Source organism: Vombatus ursinus, unplaced genomic scaffold, assembly GCF_900497805.2.
Source record: "Vombatus ursinus unplaced genomic scaffold, bare-nosed wombat genome assembly UNPS02014821.1, whole genome shotgun sequence".
In the NCBI taxonomy this organism is placed as follows: domain Eukaryota; kingdom Metazoa; phylum Chordata; class Mammalia; order Diprotodontia; family Vombatidae; genus Vombatus; species Vombatus ursinus.
Genome location: NW_020954599.1, coordinates 23,727,542 through 23,748,319, shown reverse-complemented (window position 1 = coordinate 23,748,319; position 20,778 = coordinate 23,727,542). Strand labels below are relative to the sequence as shown.

The 20,778-nt window shown below is 34.0% G+C and overlaps 1 pseudogene; it reads right to left on the bottom strand.

The window, feature by feature from the left end:
- Nucleotides 1–4,303: 4,303 nt before the first annotated feature.
- The window catches only part of LOC114024391, a 36,632-nt pseudogene continuing 20,157 nt past the window's right edge, over nt 4,304–20,778 (bottom strand).

Here is a 20,778-nt window from a genome sequence, read left to right as displayed (position 1 = left end):
TTGAATTCAAGTGAGGTAGAGCAGTGCAAAATCATCAGCCTCACTCTTTCCTCCAGAGTCACTGAGTCCAGTGGCAAGGCATAAGTTAAGACAAGTATCTTTGGACCAGAAATATATTTTACTAATAGCATCTTCAACATTATGAAGATTTCCAAGTGAAATTACCATTATTATAAAAGACAAGGGCATGGGCATCTTCATGGGAATAACAAAATGAATAAAGATATGTCATACTCAAACTACATGCCTTTTTTCAGTATTCGGTAAGTAATGATGCACAATCACCAGTAATTGTCTTTTAAACTGCCATTGAAGATAGAATATTTGAGGTAATAATTAATTAAATATTAAGAGGATCCATTGCATTTGGTAAACTATCTTGTTCTTCTAATGAAAACAAATGTGCTGCTGCCACAAAAGTGCAAAGAGTTTAAATGATTCACATTGGGAAAAAAGTAACTATCAGAGTTGTAAGTAAAACCCAGGAATACTGATATCAAATTCATTGCATTTTTTTTTATTACATTAACTTTTTTTTTTCCCATGATGTTACATGACTCTGAAGCATGGAAAACTACACTGTTGTAAGAATCAAAATTAAGATATTAAGCAGCAAAAAGCACTGGTGGGCATTTGTAGGCTGCATTCATATTGACAATGATGATGTGCAAAAAGTGACACACAAATCATCATTGAAAATATGTAAGCTTGGCATGAAAGAAGGTTGGTGATATGAGAAGAATAAGAGTTAACAAACAGATCAAGTACCCTTATTCTGTTAAAATAATGAGAAGAAAGTTTTTTTTTTGCATTTTAGGAGGCTCTTCTATGGAAAATATATGGAGAAACTAGGTAAAAATAATGAAGGTTGAGACTGTATGACAGTGGTATACAGACACAAAGTCCGTATATACATAGATTATAGCTTCATTAAAGTACCAAATTAATGGAATAGATGATAACCATTATTATACTAGGAATATATGTGTTATTTTAAAAATACTTCATAAAGCATCATTCAAATAATGCACATAACATGTTTTAGACAAAAATTAATGTTACTAAAATGTTATATTGATAGAGTATCATCATCATAGTCATATTATAAATAGTGGGAATTTAAAATGAAAAATTTGACTTTATTTTAGTAAAATTTCTTCTTCTAACATCAAGGTGATCTTGTTTTAATTTTTTTTCAACTTTGCCTGATACCCCAAAATCTCAGATTGGTTAATTCTTGCCTAACTTCAATTCACTTAATTAGAAGAAGCTCAAAGTATTGAGGAAATTTGCTAGAACTTTACTCAACCATTGGCAAATAAGTAACATGATTCTAATCACCATGAGTCCAAAATTAACTGAAAATTTAAAGAATGGTAAGAGTTGATAATTCATCTCAGTTGTCAAAGTGTCTAGGTATATCAATAGTTATATGAAAATTCAGATATTCTTGACCCATAGAGGTAAGGTAAAAAAAAACCAAATAAACAAACAAAACAAAACAAAACTTCTTAAAGACAGTTACTTTGAATACTGTGATTTATCAAGTGAAAATTGATGCCAGTGTTACTTTCACTTATAATAATTGAAACCTTTACTCTGTTTTTTTGTAGGTTCTGCTGCTTTAGAATTTGTTTAGAGCCATTTTTATAGGTATTTGGAGGGGTTTGGGGGAGAGCTCTAGCAAGTCACTGCTTTCCCTCCACCATCTTGGCTCTGCCTGATTAAACCTTTGAAGGCTATTTCACCGTATTTGATTTTTTTTCCATGTTTCCTCAATGCATCATCCACAGAAGATGTATCAAAATGCTAAGAGCCTTCAACTTGTTTATTTAATATCTTAGGGATGCAAAGGTCACATGTGAGTCATTTATCTTATGATCCACATTCTTCCTAAATTACTGACTTATCTCTTTTAATGGTTATACATATCATTAATTGGGAACACATTCACAATGAATTTTTGCAAACAAATATGGAGATTATCATCTAAATTCTTCTAAGAGTGTGGGATTTCATGCAATGATGTCACATAGAATTTCTAGGAAAAATATTGATTTTAAAAAGATAGATATAGCAGTGTTGAATGGTTTTAAAGCAATGCTAAAATATAAATCATAAAAAAGATATGAAAATAATAGTGAAGAAGAATTAATATGAACAAAATTCTATTATATTGTTATTTTAACTTTTTCCTGAGTAAGTATTCTCCTTTAGCATAAACCTGACAATTTCCTCAGGGCAATTTCAAAAGCTCATACTCCAATTATATAAGTGCACAGCTCATCAGACTTTTGAGAAAGCAAGAATGGAAACCAGAGATGGAAGGTGGTGGAGGTAGGGCTACTGATTAAAACTAACCTCATCTGTATTTAATATTAATTCTCACTGGTCTGGCTAACAGCCAAGAAAATCTGGGCACATCAAAATGCTCAAATCACACAGTTGTAGTTTTGGACTACTTTTGCAAAGAAACCATTTGAATAAGCAATCTATCATTCCATCAATCAACACACATTTTTTAAAGTGTTTACTATGTACCAGGTACTATGATAAGCACTGGAGATACAAAGACAAAGATAAAACAGCCCCTGACTTCAAGGAGCTTATAGTGTATCCATTGAAATGACATGTACACATCTATCTATACATACATAATTTCATTTTATATGTGCATACATGCATATATATATAGGAAATATATATATATATATGAAACATATATATAGGAAATAAATAAAAAATAAATTTAAAATATAGGAAATAAATAAAAGGTAATTTTGGAAGTATGTTTATGTATTTATTAGACCTATATGCATATATGTATATGTATGGGAGGCTTTTTTGATCTCTATAACTTTTAGTGGCCTCCATTCCAAAATTCTCTTTCATGTATACACTCACATAAACACACGTGCACATATTCCCAGACAAATTTAGTGTGTATATGTGTGTATGCACATATGTAAATACATATATACACATACATACTCATGCATGCATATAAGCATTTATGTATGTGTAAAATGCAAGGAAATTTTAGAATGGGGGCAATAGGAATTGTTGAGATCAAGATAGTCTTTCATTCAGAAGAATATCTGAGTAAAATTTTAAAGCTATTTACTCATAACCAGCCACATATCAAGGGCTTGTTGTGAGAGTAACATATCATGCGTAAACTGCCACCATTATTGATATTCCATGTTCTTCTAAGTTATAATTTTCCATCCATGATTCCAAATATGAGATGGTAGAATGTCAATAATTTTTATTCAATAGCTAACACAATGAGAACAAATAAGTACTTCTGTTGATAAAGAAAGATTTCCAATGAAAATGGTATTATAATCTGTAAATTAATGAACTAATTTCACATGATTAGATACTAAAATTTAGAATTAAAGAAGAAGAAAAAAAGTTGGGATCTTCAATAAACTAAGTAAGATTAGTTATAAACTGAGTAGAATTAATTTGAAATATAGAATTGTCTCAGGAGCTGAGATTCTAGGTGCTTTGGGGAAGATTTTTGATTGAATTTGTGAACATTGGCATCTTATTGAAAGGATTGAGCACATCTCATAAATTTGAGTCCTGTTGATACCAATACCTTCATGGTCATGAGGAAATAGGTCTTAGTGACTTTTTTTTCCTTCAAATCAACAAATATATATTAAGGAGCTTACTATGTGCTAGGCACTGGGCTAAGCACTTCAGATACAAAAAAAGGTAAAGGATAGTTTCTGTCCTCAAATGAGCTCACGATCTATTGGGAGAAAGAATATGCAAACAACTATGTACAAATGAAACATATTCAGGGATAAATTGAGGGATAATCTCAGAGGGATGGCACAAGCATGAACTTTCATCTATTTCTATTAAAAGAATATATTAAGGATAAAATCCATAAAGACAACTAGCTTTCTTACTATCCTAACCAAAATTTTACAAAAACCTCAGTTTAAAACCCAAAGACATCAAATTCCGCCCACCCAACTTTCTGCATTTCATGTTTTTTCAGTGCCATTTTCTTCAGCTGATACTGAGTTTCATCTTGTCAATTAGATCAGGATTCTGAATCTTAAGGTCTTTCTATAAAAATAGTCCAATAGTGCCTAAACTTGGAGGCAGCCAGCAAAATCTAAAGAGGAAAGTGACCCTCTGCAGATAAGATATGTGTTCACACATATAAACCAACCAATCACACCAGTCATGAAACAGAAATACTAAAAAGGTAGGAAAGGAAACCACTGATAAAGACCCCTGGGAAGAGTACTTTTTCTGGGGGGGAAATTAACTGCCCAGATTATGACTGTACTATAGGTACCCCTCTGGGATCTAAGAATTGTGTTTGAGTACCACTGGCCTGCTGATAATCATAGTCTTCTTCTGACTTGCTGTGGGTCAGCTGCATGTTCATGGAGTAGTTTGGGAGATATTCCACCATGTGGAGTACAATAAAACTCACAGTAGTCTGTGGGTTAATGGAACAGACCTCACTCATTTATTTCCAAAGGTAACCCCTAAGTCACTGGCTGGGTAGGGGTACTAAAACATCTGGTGCTGATAGGTGCCCTTTTTAACATGCTGGAACTGGTTGTTCCAAGTGTGGTTGCCCCATACTGGGTTGTTTCCAGAAGAGTTCATCATATGGTGCTGGTGAAATGAAGAGTAGAAGCTTATGTAGTCCCCAACAGCTGATCCTTTCTGAACCATAACCATACTGTTGCCATTCTTTGACCACATGGTCTCTTTCTGCCATCTCTTTGACTTCATTCTCTTGTTCTTCAACTAGGTCTTGACCTGTTTGTAAGTAAGGTTCAAATTATCAGCCACATTTAGGATCTGCTGTCAACTGAGGTACTTTTGCTTCATGAATCTAATGTTGAATACATTTAGTTGAGCCTGAGACAACACTGTCTTCATCTTAGATTTTTTGACCAGGCTCTGATCTTCTTTTCACTGATGGATCTTGGCCTTGTTCTGAGAGGAAAGGTTATTTGAAGCTTGGCTAGTGGCAGAGTCAGGAACATCTTGAATAAACATATCCATGGATTAAGGAGGAGCAGGAAAAATTGCTGTGCTGCTTGGCTGGAGCTTTGTCAGACTTTGTATTTGGAAATTAGAGTAAGGGCCTGGGGTGGTAAATGGCTCTCATTAGGACACAGAGATTCAGGTGTTGTAAGGGCAGTTGGCATCACTTTCAGGCCAGCAGGACTGGTATTGCTGTAAGAGCTGGAAGTTATGTTTTAGGGAAGATGCTTGAAGGAAGGGATCCAACCTGGGCAGTCACAGTAAGTCCAGGAACAAAAGCCTTGAGTGTATGGTTGGCAAATTGCATCACAAAGTATAAAACCTTCCAAAATGCAAAATAATCTATTGCTTAAAAACTGAAAGACTCAAAAAATGACAAAGGGTGTAACTGACCTATGAATACCAGCCTAAACAGGAGGGTGTAGGTCTTAGTGATTTTAAATTATCCAATTGACATAGATTAATCTGAATAAAAGCCAGCCCTTTTGTATTGAACCTATAATGTGAAGTCTTAGAGTAGTTTTTGCCATGGAAGAGATAATCAAAGAGCTGAATAAAGACTTGAAAATTAGAACATAGTTAAAATTTTCCCTATGTTCCAAGAACAACCCTCTTGTCTCCACATAGCCATTTTAACCCATGGGCTACTCACCCTGGGAGCTGATAAAAGTAGATGTACAAAGCAGTGCTGGAAAAAAAAATCATCTAGATGGCTATGTAATAGGATAAAGATTCTTGACTGAGCTTTTTTCATGGAGGAGATAGGGCTGTATCCCACAGAGCTCATGAAAATAGAAAAAGGACCCACATGTATAAAGATATTTATAGCAGCTCTTCTGTGGTGGCAAAGAATTGAAACTTGAAGGGATGCTCTTCAATTGGGGAATGGCTGAACAAACTGTGGTACATGTATGTAATGGAATACCATTGTTCTACAAGAAATGATGAGCAGGCAGATTTCAGAAAAACCTGGAAAGATTTACATGAAGCAATACTGAAATGAGCAGAACCAGGAGAACATTTTACACAGTAACAGCAAAATTATGCGAGGGCCAACTTTGTCAAAGGGTCAAAGGGCACGCAAAGTTTTATAGCCCTTTGAGCATAGGTCCAAATTGCTCTCCAGAATGGTTGGATCAATTCACAACTCCATCAACAATGTATTAGTGTTCCAATTTTCCCAAACTTCTTCAACATTTATCATTTTCCTTTTTTTGTCATATCAGCCAATCTGATAGGTGTTATGTGGTACCTCAGAGTTGTTTTAATTTGCATTTGTCTAATCAATTGTGATTTAATGCTTTTTTTTTTACATATGACTATAGATAGCTTTAATTTCTTCATCTGAAAATGGCCTGTCTGACCACTGGAGGACACTTTTCCTCCAGGGCTACATTGAAGTACATAGTGGTTCTTCAAGCTGGAGTCTGCCAGTTCCCTGGCTATGCTAAGGCATGTGGTGGGCTCTGTTGTTGTCAATTGCTTGCTCCATTACCCCGGAGCTCAGGATCTTCTGCTGGTATGCTGAGGTGAGCTTGCTGCTGGCTTTCTGGGATGTTTCCTGTCCTGGAATGTGCTTTTCTTTTACCTGAATAAGACAGAGCCTTCTTACTGCACCTCCAAGTTCCCCAGGTTAAAATAATGCTACACCTTATCTTTCTACTGGCTCCACTGTTCCACTATTTGTTCTGGGGCATTATTGTATGATTTTTCTAGAAGTGAATATGGGAGAGAGACAGTGATTTAGTGCTTACTTCACCATCTTGGCTCCCAGAAGTCCTATAATATTTTTTTCTTTTTTTAAATTAACTTATTTATTTTCAATTTTCAACATTCACTTCTATGAGATTTTGAGTTTCAAATTTTCTCCTCTTCTCTTTTCTCACCCCACCCCAAGACAATGTGCAATTTTATATAGGCTATTCACATAATTCATATTAATCCTATTTTCACATTAGTCACATTGTAAAGAAGAATTAGAATTAATGGGAGAAACCAGAAGAAACATTTCTCTAATCAATAGTGATTTAGAACATTTTTTTCATATGACTATAGACAGCTTTAATTTCTTCCTCTGAAGACTGCCTTCATATCCTTCCACCATTTATCAATTGGGGAATAATTTGTATTCTTATAAATTTGACTCTTTTCTCTATATATTTTGGTACTGAGGCATTTGTCAGAGACACTGGCTATAAAAAAAATCTTTCCCAACTTTCTGCTTCCCTTCTGATCTTGGTTGCATTGGAGGTGTTTATGCAAAAAAAAAATAATTTAATATAATAAAAATTATGAATTTTGCATTTTATAATGTTCTCTATTTCTTGTTTGGTCTTAAATTCTTCCCTTCTCCATAGATCTGAGAGGTAAAGTCTTTCTTGATCTCCCAATTTGCTTAAGGTATCACCCTTCATTTCTAAATGGTGTACAAATTCTGGCCTTTTCATGGAATACAGTATACTTGGTATACCAACATCTTAATGCTGGTCTATGCCAAGTTTCTGCCACACTATTTTACAGATTTCCCAACAGTTTTTGTCAAATATCATAGAACCTGGGGTCTTTGAGTTTATCAAACAGTATATTACTATAGTCATTGACTACTGTGTCTTATATACCTAACCTATTCCACTCATTTACTACTCTGTTTCTTAGTCAGCACAAAGTAGTTTTGATGATTGCTGTTTTATGATATGTTTACATATGGTATGGCTAGGTCACCTTCTCTTGTATTTCTTCTCATCAATTCCCTTGATATTCTTGACCATTTTTTCTTTGAGATGGTTTTTTAAATAATTTTTATAGCACTATAAAATACTGTTTTGGTAGTTTAATTGTTATGATGCTGAATAGTTAAATTAATTTAAGTAGAATTGTCATTTTATTATATTAGCTCAACCTACCAGTGAGCAACTGATATTTTTTCAATTATTTATATCTGACTTTATTTGTAAATACCTTCATGTATTTCCCAGTTGTCTTGGCAGGTAGATTTCCAAATATTTTATAATGTCTACAGTTATTTTAAATGGACTTTTTCTTTCTATCTCTTGCTGCTGGGCTTTGGTAGTAATATATAGAAGTACTGAAGATTTATGTGTGTTTAATTTATATTTTGCAACTTTGTTAAAGTTATTAATTATTTCAAGTAAATTTTGGTTGATTGTCTAGGATTCTCTTAGTATACCATTATATCATCTTAGAAGAGTAATAGCATTGTTTCTTCATTGCCTACTCTCATTACTTCAATTTTTTTCTTCTCTTATTGCTAAAGCTAACATTTCTAGTGCAACATTAAAAAAAAAAAACATTGCTGATAATGGACATCTTTGTTTAACCCTTGATCTTCTCGGTAAAGCTTATAGCTTATCCTGATTACATATAATGCTTGCTGATGGTTTTAGATAGATGTTACTTATCATTTTAAGGAAAACTCCATTTATTCTTTTGCTTTTTAGTGTTTTAAATTGGAAAATGTGCTGTATTTTGACAAAAGCATTCCATCCATCTATTGAGATAATCATATGATTTCTTTCAGGCTTGTTATTGATGTAGTCAATTATGCTGACAGTTTTCCAAACATTGAAATAGCCCTGCATTGCTGGTTTAAATCCCACATGGTCATAATGTATTATCCTTGAGGTAAATTGCTGTAACCTCTTTGCTAATATTTTATTTAAATTTTTTTGCATCAATATTCATTAGTTAAATTGGTCTATAATTTTCTTTTCCTGTTTTGACACTTCTTGGTTGTGGTAGGAGCACCATATTTGTGTCATAACAAGAATTTGGTAGGACTCTTTCATCACCTATTTTTTCAAATAGTTTATGTAGCATTGGAATTAATTGTTCTTTAAATGTTTGGTAGCATTCACTCATAAATCCATTTGGTCCTGGAGATTTTTTCTTAGGGAGTTCATTGGTGGTTTCTTCACTTTCTTTTTTCTCTGAAATGGGGTTATTTAAGTAATTTATTTCCTTTTCTGTTAATCTAGAATTAATATTTTTTGTAAATATTCATCCATTTCACTCACATTTTTTGATTTGACATACAGTTGGGAAAATAGCTCTTAATTATTGTATTAATTTCCTCTTCATTGGCAATAAATTCACCCTTTTTATTTTCATAAATGGTAATTTGGTTGTCTTTTTTTCTTTTATTGAATGAAATTAACCAAAGGTTTATATATTTTATTTTTTGATAAAATGAGAGAGAGAGAGAGATACAAATAATCAAAATGCTTTTTTTTCACCCAAATGTTTAAAATGACTCTCTTTTATTGAAACTACTTTTTCCATTGACAATTAGACTTAGGTTTGCCAGGTATTTCATCTAAGGTTTCATTTTAAATGGTAGGGAAGGAAAGTAATAAGCATTTATATGGCACTTTTTAAATACTAGGCACTTTACTAAGCCTATTTTATAAATATTACTTCATTTGATCCTCACCATAATCCTATGACGTATGTGATCTTTATTATCCCCATTTTACACTTGGAAAAAAAAATAAAACTGAGCCAAACAACAATTAAATTATTTGCTCAGGTTCACATAGCTAGTGTCTGAGGCCAGATTTGATGTAGGGTTTCCTTTACTCCCACAGTATCTGTCTATCTAGTCTCTATCCACTGTGCTCTCTTATTAGCTCCTTAGCTTTTAAAAATGGATTCTTCCTTTCCCTTTTAGATTTTCTGGTGGGTACAGAATAGTCTTGTGTGATTCGACTTTCTCTTCCTTTAGTTTCATAGAATCCCTTGTTGTTTGTAAAGTTTATTTTTCATTGAATTGTGAAATTGAACAAGTATATCTCCCGAAGTTTGAAACGCATATGTTTTTGGTCGTGACTTTGTTTCTGGAGGTATTCTGTGGATTTTTCTTGTGATTTGACATTCTGGGTCACTTTTACACACACACACATATGGATGTTATGGGTCACTTTCATATAGATGTGTGTATATATATTTGTGTGTGTATACACATATAATTTCTTACATTATATATTTCTGGTTTTGACTTGCCATATTTCATGGAAAGTCATTGATCCTTCAGCTGTCTCTACATATGCTGTTCTAGAGATCAATGTAATATACTTATTTTTAAATCATGTTGTAATATATAATACATAAATATGAATAAATAATAAATATAAAATAAATGATATAGAAATATAAATAACTATAATTATTGCTTTTTCTTTTTCTTTGAGATTGTCTTTCATTTTAATACATTTATATTCCTTGATTTCTCTTTTATTTTTCTGAGGGGAGATATTGATGTTAATGCTCTTTGTTTCTGTTTTGTTAATTATTTCTATTTGCAAAAATTCTTCCATTTGTAATTTTATTTTGTTTTGTTTTGTTTTTAATTAGAGAATAAAACAAGCATTTCCACAGTGTAGTACAATAAAAAAAAAAGATTGTGCATAAGACTACAAATCTATTATACACAACTTTCTCTTCCTGTATAATGTACAACAAAATTCTCATGTAAATTTCTTTTATTCCCATCTCCCTCCCCTTGCCTTGGGGATGGCTACCATTAGACTCAAATAGGTATATACACATATGTAAAATTATTCAAAACATTTTGTATTAATCAGTTCCTTCTCTGGATGCAGATAGTAACTTTCTTCATAAGTCCTTCAGAGCTAATTTGTGTATTTACAATATTCAAAATAACTTTTTTACTCAGAGTTGTCTTTATTGCTGTCATTATATACAATGTTCTTTTGGTTCTACTCATCTCACTCTTCATGAATTCATTCAAGTCCTTCCACATTTTTCTAAAATCATTGAATTCATCATTTTTTACAACATGGTAGTTTTCTTTTTCTTTCTTTCTTTGCTAGCTAAGTTATCTCTTTTAATTATTTTAAAAATTATTTTTAACAAATTTTTTAACATATGTTTTTAAAACTTTGGGTTACAAATTTTCTCCCTTCCTCCCTCCCCACACACCCTCATTGAAAATTCAAGCAACTCAATACACATTATAAATGTGTAGTCATGCAAAACACTTCCATAGTAGTCATGTTGGGAAAAACTAACTATATTTCCCTTCATCCTATCCCACCGCCCATTTATTCTATTCTCTTCTTTGATCCTGTTCCTCCTCAGAAGTGTTTGCTTCTGATTATCCACTCCCCCAAACTTCCCTCCCCTCTATCATCCCCCTGCTCTCTTGTCCCCTTCCCCCCTTATTTTCCTGTATTGTAAGATAGATTTCCATACCAAATTGTGTATGTTTTCCCCCCTTAAGCCAAATTCTGTGAGAATAAGATTCACTCATTCCCTCTCACTTTCCTCCATTTCCCCTCCACTGTAAAAGCCTTTTCTTGTCTGTTTCATGTGAGATAATTTACCCCATTCTACCTCTCCCTTTCTTCTTCTCCCAGTAAAATTCTCTCTCACCCTTAATTTTATTTTCTACATATCATCCCTTCATCTTCAACTCACCCTGTGACCTCTATCTATCTATCCATCTATCTATATATCTATCCATACATATAATTTTCCCCTCCCACTACCCTAATACTGACAAAGGACTCATGAGTTACAAATATCATCTTTCCATGCAAGAATGTAAACAGTTCAATCTTAATAAGTCTCTTATGATTTCTCTTTCCTGTTTACCTCTTCACATTCCACTTGAGTCTTGTATTTGAAAGTCAAATTTTCTATTCAGCTCTGGTCTTTTCATCAAAAATGCTTGAAAGTCCCCTATTTCACTGAATGACCATTTTTCACCCTGAAGGATTATGCTCAGTTTTGCTGGGTAGGCGATTCTTGGATATAATCCTATCTGCTTTGCCCTCTGGAATATTATATTCTTTGCCCTGTGGTCCCTTAATGTAGAAGCTGCTAAATCTTGTGTTATACTGATTGTGTTTCCACAATACTTGAATTGTTTCTTTATGGCTGCTTGCAATATTTTCTCCTTGATCTGGGAACTCTGGAATTTGGCTGCAATATTCCTAGGAGTTTTCCTTTGGGGATCTCTTTCATGAGATGATCGGTGAATTCTTTCATTTTTTTTTTTTTGTTTTTTTTTTGCCCTTTGGTTCTAAAATATCAGGGCAGTTTTCCTTGATCACTTCTTGAAAGATGATGGCTAGGCTCTTTTTTTGATCATGCCTTTCAGATAGTCCAATAATTTTTAAGTTATTTCTCCTCGATCTATTTTGAAGGTCAGCTGTTTTTCCAATGAAATATTTCACAGTGTTTTATAGTTTTTCATTCATTTGAATTTGTTTTACAGTGTCTTGATTTCTCATAAAGTTAGTAACTTCCAATTGCTTTATTCTAATTTTTAAGGAAGTATTTTCTTCAGTGAACTTTTGGACTTCCTTTTCCATTTAGCCAATTTTGCTTTTTAGGCCATTCTTCTCCTCATTGGCTTTTTGGACCTCTTCTGCATTTGATTTAGGCTATTTTTTAAGGTGTTATTTTCTTCAGTATTTTTTTTTGGGTCTCCTTTAGCAAGCTGTTGACTTGCATTTCATGATTTTTTTGCATCACTCTCAGTTTTTCCTCTACTTCTCTTACTTACTTCTTAAAATCCTTTTTGAGCTCTTCCATGGCCTGGGACCAATTCATATTTTTGTTGGAGGCTTTGGATGTAGGAGCTTTGACTTTGTGTCCTCTGGTTGTATGTTTTGATTTTCTTTGTCATCAAAGGAAGATGATATAGTCTGACTCTTTTTGCACTGCTTACTCATGATCCCAGCCAATTACTTGAGTAACAAACTCTTTATTAAGGTAAGAGTCTGCTTCCTCTGTGGAGAATGCACTGTCCCAAGCTTCAGGTATTTTGTGCAGATATTTTCAGAGAAAATTCTTGGGACCTATAAATTTTCAGTTTTTTCAAGGTGCTATGATCAAGGTTGAGGTGTTTACTCCTTTTCTGGCCTGTGCTTTGGTCTGTGAGTGGCCACAAGCACTCTTTTCTGCCTTGAACTGTGAGGAGGATTTCCTCTCCACCACCACTACAAGCTCCACCACACCAGTGCTCCTCCTTGCCCCTGGACCACCACCCAGAACTGTGACCCAGATACAAGCATGGGCAAAGCTTGAGAATTCTGCACCAGCAGAGAGAGCCCTGCAATCCCTCTCTGATCAGCCACTGGATTCCCCTTCAGTCTGCGGACCAAAAGCTCAGGACCCAGATGCCAACCCAGGGCTGAGCTTGGGGACTGGAGCTGAGACCACCATGCTTTTCTCTCTCACCACAGACACAGACTTTTCCCACTGACCTTCTAAGTTGTCTTTGACATTCATGGGTTGAGAGTTCTGGAAACCACCACAGCTACCTGTGATTCAGTCCTCTGAGGTCTGCTCCAGGTTTGTTGAGGCCTGCACTCGCACACCAAGCTATGTTCCTCTCCCAGCCCGGAGTGATTTATCTTTCCAATCAAACATCCAGGTTTCTTTGGCTGGAAATTTGTTTCCCTCTGTCTTTTTGTGGGTTCTGCTATTTTAGAATTTGTTTAGAGACATTTTTATAGGTATTTGGAGGGGTTTTGGGGAGAGCTCAAGCAAGTCACTGCTCTTACTTCACTATCTTGGCACCACCCCAACAAGGTAGTTTTCTATCACAATCATATTTCACAACTTGTTCAGCAATTGGTTCTTGTCTAATTTTTTCCCTACATGTTCTGATTTGTGTCACAAATCATTCTGGTTTTGGAATATTATCTGGTTTAGTTGTGTGACCTCAGGTTTTAAACAGAATTTAATTCCTCCTAAGATATTTGGTAATTTTACATTTTCTCCCCTTATATATCCCAGTATCATTTACTTTCTTACCCTTTCTCCCCAGTTTGGTACATTTGCTTCTTAGGACTAGAGCTCAAAGTACTTTGAGAAATTCATATTTTGATGCACTCAATTCCCTTACCTAGTAACTTCAGAAGGTTGGAAACAGGAGGGGTTTCAAGTAGAAGACAGGCCCCTTTATTTAGGCCTAGTATAGCCAAACAAATTCTTGCTCTCTGCTCCAGTTTCCATCATTCTTAAGTCCTCTGATCGGGATAAATGAATGTCTGTTGTTGTTATGGTGGAGTGGATATTCTGACTAACACTTCTACAGCCTCAGGTTTCCCTAAATGAGGGCCAAGTTATTTCAGGCAGAATATAAACATACTCTTCTTTTCAAAAACTAGGCAGAGTTGAGATCTGCTGCTTGTTGCAACAGAATGCTTGAGTAAGGGCAAGAACTGCATTTGCTAGCAGAGGCTATGGCAACAGGAAAACTATAGACTCTTTCTTGCTGCACAATCAAAATTGGTTTGTTCAGCCCTGCTGGGTCATGGAGGCTAGTGGGTGAAAGATGTTAAGTGAGGACTAGGTATTAGCCTTTTTTTACTTTTAATTCATTAGGCTATTGCCTTGTTTAGCTTTGTGGTATCTTGTCTTGTGGAGCCAATTTTAATTGCACTACATAATTTCTCTTTTCTTTTGTTTTTGTTTCTTTGTTTTAAGAAGTAATGGGGATTGAAGGACATGCTTAATCCTCTGTTTTGTTGGCCATGTGACCCTCTCTCTCAACCCATCAAGCTGTCTTTTGAATTCTACTGGTTATTGAATTGATATTTCTTGGAAATATGTTGTGATTATATTATGTGCATACTTCAAGGAGAAGCTTCTACTCAATTTATATTAGAAAAGTGATTGAAAATTTCTTTAAAAATGGAACTGGTTCACACCTGAAGCAATTAGTGTTCAGCAGTTATTTCAATATAACAGCCTCAACTATAAGAAGCAGTCAAAACATTTTCCAGAGTTTTCCCTGCAAACCTGGGAGCTTCAAGGATCATTTTCTTTGGATTCAGCCATGTACCATGACAATTACAAATTTACTTAAAGCAAAACTTGAAGTGCTAGACAACCTAATCAATAAAGTTGTTTTTTTAAGCTACTATATATCCCTTGGGACTGCATCAATTGCATCATACTAAAATTAATTTCAAAGTGAGAGTCACTCTGAGTGACCTTTATCTTTGGCAGTCCCATGTTAAACTAATGTAGTCAATCAATCAGTCAGCAAGCATTTATTAAACTCTTTTGTTATAACTAACCCCTTGGCTGAAGTTGGTAATGATTCTTGATACTTTGCTGGTAAGGCTAATTAATGAAATAAGTCCTTATTTAGGATTGAATGAATTTATTATTTAATGTTTCTTAAACTGCAACTGCAAGCACAATAATGGAAAATTAATAGATATGAAAAGAAAACACTTGTGGCAAGTTTACTATGTTGTCAGCCAATCAATCAAGATGTATTTATTAAGAACTTACTATATACTAAGTCTAAATAAAGCATAAACACTGTTACAAAGGAGCTCACATTCTAATGGAGAAGACAATATGTAAATGACATATATGTATGTATGTATGTATACACACATATATACATATATCCATGCGTACATATATGTGTAGGTATTGTGTGTGTGTTAAAAAGAAAGTTATCGACCTGAAGATTGTGAACATGGAATGAAAAAATGGGGGAGGCTTTCTGCAGAGGCAGTGATGTAAGTTAAGCCTTGAAGGCATTCAGGGCATTCAGGGATGGCACTACCTATCTATATTCTATATTATTAGTTCTGCCTTTTTCTTAAGTACATCACATCTATTTTCACCCTTTTTATTTCCCTGTTAAAAAATTAAGATATTCTTGTTTCATTTCCTTCCTGATTTGATACTTTGATGAGAAACAGTCCTTTGAAAATTTTACTCCCTGCCTCTAAAATAAAAAGAGCTTCTTCAAGGTAATTTTTAGGATAATGCATTGGTCTAGACTTATACCCTAAACTAGCAGTTGTCTCTAAAGAATGTTAGATGTGTTCTAAGGTTGAAATACCCCAAAGACTAGTGATGAATATAGAAGGACAATCCCTGAGCTCAACCACCTATACCATATCTAATTACTACCACCACACACAATGTTCAAGGTCAGATGAAAAACAAACCATTATTTATAAACTATAGCCGAATCTATATTGTATCATAATATAATCAAGAACAACGTAGCCTCAAATTACACACCTTTTGAAAATTCCTTAGTGACTGCTCTCCACATAAATGGCACCCAACAGCCTCCAATATTAGTGATAATGAAAATTCCCTGTTGCTTGGTCTCCATATACATTGGTGCCTAAACCATCAAAATGGAGGCACAAACACTTTTTATAGACTCAGAGGGATAAAAAAAGAGGGAATCAAATACAGTATTGACACTTTTCTCTCTCATTGTGAGATCTCAGTGGAAGTGCAATGTTCTTCTAAGATTGAAAAACTTCTAAGTGGCCCAGAGGGACTGGGCTACAATACTTACTCCTTGTTATCTACCCAGGAATAGAATTTGAATTAGGCTCAATCCTGAGAACCATTGCCTCTAATGATAAGAGGGCTTAGGATCTATGTTTCATATAATTTACCTTATTAAACCCTCATTTAATTTACCTAGACATGATTTCAATTCTATCTTATATTATGGCTAATATCTAATTTTCCCTAAAAAAGAACAATGAAAAGTTCTCTACGTAGCACATAAATCACCTATGGATAAAACAATTTATTTCCTCACACAAAAAAAATGCTAAACATAAAGAAGTCAAAGAATATTAACACAATGATGTGCAAAACACAGTTACTTAACATATAACTATTTCGTAATGATGAAAGATTGCTACATGATCTTTATCAGAACATAATAGTTTGGAGAATATCCAATTATACATTTTATATTTCTGCTTTCTTCTTCATCTCCCAAACTTCAGGAATATTTCTTCTGGAAAATGACCAGATTTGAGGCAATTAATTGTTCTTCTCTCCAGGAGCAATGGCAAAAGACTTCTATAACTCACAAGGCACCATTAAGACTGAATATATTCATATCAAAATAAGTATTAATTCACCAAAAAACAAAAAGAAAAAAAAATAGGCAGTCCAAAACTAGCTTCAGATTTATCCAGGCAGAATATATTTTACCTGTCTTATGCTTTTGGATGCATGAATCCAAAGTGGAGTGGGGTTGTGTTAAAATATCAGGTTCCACCTCCTTCTACTTCACTCTTTGAGGTAGCTCAAAATGGTCTAACTTTGGTTTTTAGCAAAATAATAATAATAATAATAATAATAATAATGTAAGCTTAGGGAAGTTGTGATTTCCTTTTTTATATCCACTAATTTGTCTGGTCTTCTGACATTGTGGCAGTGAGAGTTATTTTTTGTAACTTCAAAATCCAACTTCTTTTTCCCTGGCTGACTGCTGAGGAGCAAACTATGAGAAATCAGAAAGAAAGTGACTAGTCCAAACTGGCATTTGTGGAAGGGAAGAGAAAATATGGAGATATTCTGCTATGTACCCTAGAATTTGGGAAAATAGATTTCAAAGAGTTCAGAGTATATATTTAGTATCCTATAGACATAAATTTTATAAAGAATATCATACTTGGAGGAATTGGAGATTTTCAGCAATTAAATTTTGAAGATACAAAAGAAAACAATAACAGTAAGGAAGAAATAAAATGGGATTTGTCTGAAGATAATGGTTTGGATACATATGGAAATCACCATGCAATAGAGATGTTAAAAATAAATATGCAACAAAAAAAGAGTCAAGACTGGGTAATGGGATAGATATTTGTAGTATGGTCCTGCAAGTATACTAATACTCAGAGTGAACTGAACATTGTGAGGGAAACTAAAGACAATATAAGTTTTTATTTATTTATATTTTGAAGACATTTGAAAATGACACTTCAAGGAGGGACAGAAGTTTATTTCTTGTGGATGGGATTAGAAAATTAACAACAACACAGTTGCTTAAATCTCTTATTTCGTATTCTCAGTCAAGGGGAATAACCTCTACAATGAAAATAACAGAATTATAAAAAAAAATCTAGTGGAGATTTATAACCAAGATCAGTAAAGAGATGCCAGCCAATATTTATTTTTAAGTTCATGTAATCTGACCCAAGTAAACTGCATCCTCAAATACTGGAAGAAGTAGCAAATATGATTGTTAAATTACTCTTAGTAATTTTTGAGAGATTATGGAAAATGGGAGAGGTATATAAGATTAGATAAGAAAAAAATATTTTACTTTTTTAAAGGAATAAAACAGAGCCTATAAATCAGTGATCCTTACTTTGGTTCTTGGAAAATTTCTAGAAAGTATAATTAAAGAGATGTTTTATGGGCATCTATAAAGGAAAGCAATGATGACAAAGACCCCAGAGTCTTTCCCAATTATGTTTTCTTTCACAGGAAACTGTTTAAGTAGAAGCAACTCACTCCTTCAGATGTGAAAGAAAAAAAAGAAGCCCAAGCTGATGTTACTCAGGCCCCTTTCATGATATAGACAATTTTACAAAGCAGCTCAGTTGGGAGGGTATTGGGAGAATTTCTTTCCAACAACTCAGAAATACTTCCCTAGCACATTCCACGGAGATGACACCACTTTAGCAAGCTGATGGTATCTGTATGTTTCAGTCTTTCATTGCACTTTTTATTTGTATGGTCCCAGAGGGTAGAACAGGGAACATTCTAGGAAAGCTGCAGAGTCAAATTTAGGCTTGATGTTAGTAGATGAAAAAAAAATCCTCCTACTGATTAGAGTTAGATAGAAGTGCTTCAGTGGTGGCATGTTACCAATCATTGCTGGTTTTCAAGCAGAAATTGTTGAAAATTGGTTATTTTTAATGCATATATATGTCCATATCATTGCCTGTTCAATAGACTTCTGTGGTTCCCTATCTACTCTAGAACCAAATACAAATTATTCTATTTGGTATTTGACACTTTTCCCAAGCTAGCCCCAAACTACCTTTCCAGTTTTTGTTTTCTTATTTATTCCATGATACATTCCTTTGACATATTTGCTCTCCTGCACACATAATATTCCATTGCCCATTTCCATAGATTTGGAATGGCTATCCTCTGTGCATGAAATGTTCTCCTTCCTCTTTTCCAATTCCTGCAATTCCTAGTCTCTTTCAAGTCTCAGATCAAATGCTCCCTTCTGTGTAAGGGAATCACCCACTGTCTAATGTTAAAGTCTTCCCCTTCTAAGTTATTTTACACTTGCTTTTTGTATGTATGCTTTGTACAAGTCTATAGTTTTGTATACTATCTCACCTATTAGAAAGTAAGATTCTGTAGAGAATATACTTTTTTTTGTCACTTTTGGCTCTTTAGCCAAAGTATCTAGAATGTTTTCTGGAACATGTAGGCACTTAATAAATATTTGTTTCCTGGATCGCTTGTTTAAAGTCTCAGCAGGGAATTGTTTTTACATTTGATTAGATGTCTTCAGAGACCCTATCTATGTGGATTCTCTGATTCTATTCATTTTCTGAGATTTTGCTTCTCAGAAAAAATTAGGCTTCTCAACATGAAAAAAGGAAGAGGATACATTGTGGGGTTGACTTCAGGAAAAAAAAGGCAAAACCTATATTAACTGATACAAACTGAAGTGAGAACCAAAAGATCACTGTGCACAGTAATAGCAGTGTTGTAATGATTATCAACTCTGAAAGAATTGATCACTCTAATCACTACAGTGACCAAGACAATACCAAAATGTCTCATGGTGAAAAAATGTTATCCACCTCCAGAGAGAGACTTGGTGAACTCTGAGTCAAACTGAATTATAATTTTGTTGCTTTCTTCTTGCTTTGCCTTCTTTTGTAATATGGCTGATATGGAAATATGTTTTGCATGATTTCATGTGTACAACTGTTATCATACTTTTTATCTTAAATTTTAAAAATAAATCATTCCCCTCCTCATTTCTTAAAGCACCATAGTACTCCATCACAAGGATGTCAGATCTTATTCAACCATTTCCCAATTGGTGATTATCTCCTCAGTTTCTAATTATTTGCCACCATGAAAAGAGCTGCTATAAATATTTGCTGTACATATAGGCATTTCCCTTTTTTATTTGCTCACTTTGTGGTATTTCTGACACAAAGGGTATGCACAGCTTCATAACCTTTTGGCATAGTTTCAAATTGTTCTCTGGAATGGTTGCACCAGTTCACAACCCCACCAACCATTCATTGCTGTACTATTTTCCCTCATTCTTTTCAACATCTGTCATTTAAGAAAAATATGAGGTGGTATCTCAGAGTTGTTTTAATTTGCAATTCTCTAATTACTTGATTTGGATAATTTCATATGACTTTATATAGCTTTGATTTATTCTTCTGAAAATTGCCTGTTCTTATCCCTTGATCATTTATCAGTAAGTTAATTGTTCTTTTTTGAATATACATTGCACTGCTTCCAATATTCCCTATATATAGAGGTGTTAAGTAGGGAAACTTGTTATGTGTGTGTGTGTATATATATATAAAACACCTTATTAATCATTTAAAGTACCATTTAGCAAAATGTATTTTCTTTGAATATGTCTTTTAATTAGGCCTCTTTTTGATTTTGCTTTGTTGGGGATCATGATTGCTATCCCTTACTTTTATTTACTTCAGCCAAGATTCTGCTCCAGCCTCTTATTTTAACTCTCTGTGTTTGCTTTTCTGTCACAAGTTTTTTTCCCTTTTAAACAGTGTATTGTTAGATTCCAGTATCAAATCTATTCTGTTATTTCTTTCCATTTCATGGGTGAATTCATGCCATTCACATTCACAATTATGATTAGTGCATATCCCCATCCCATTTTCTTCTGTTTATCCTCTCTCTCTCTCTCTCTCTCTCTCTCTCTCTCTCTCTCTCTCTCTC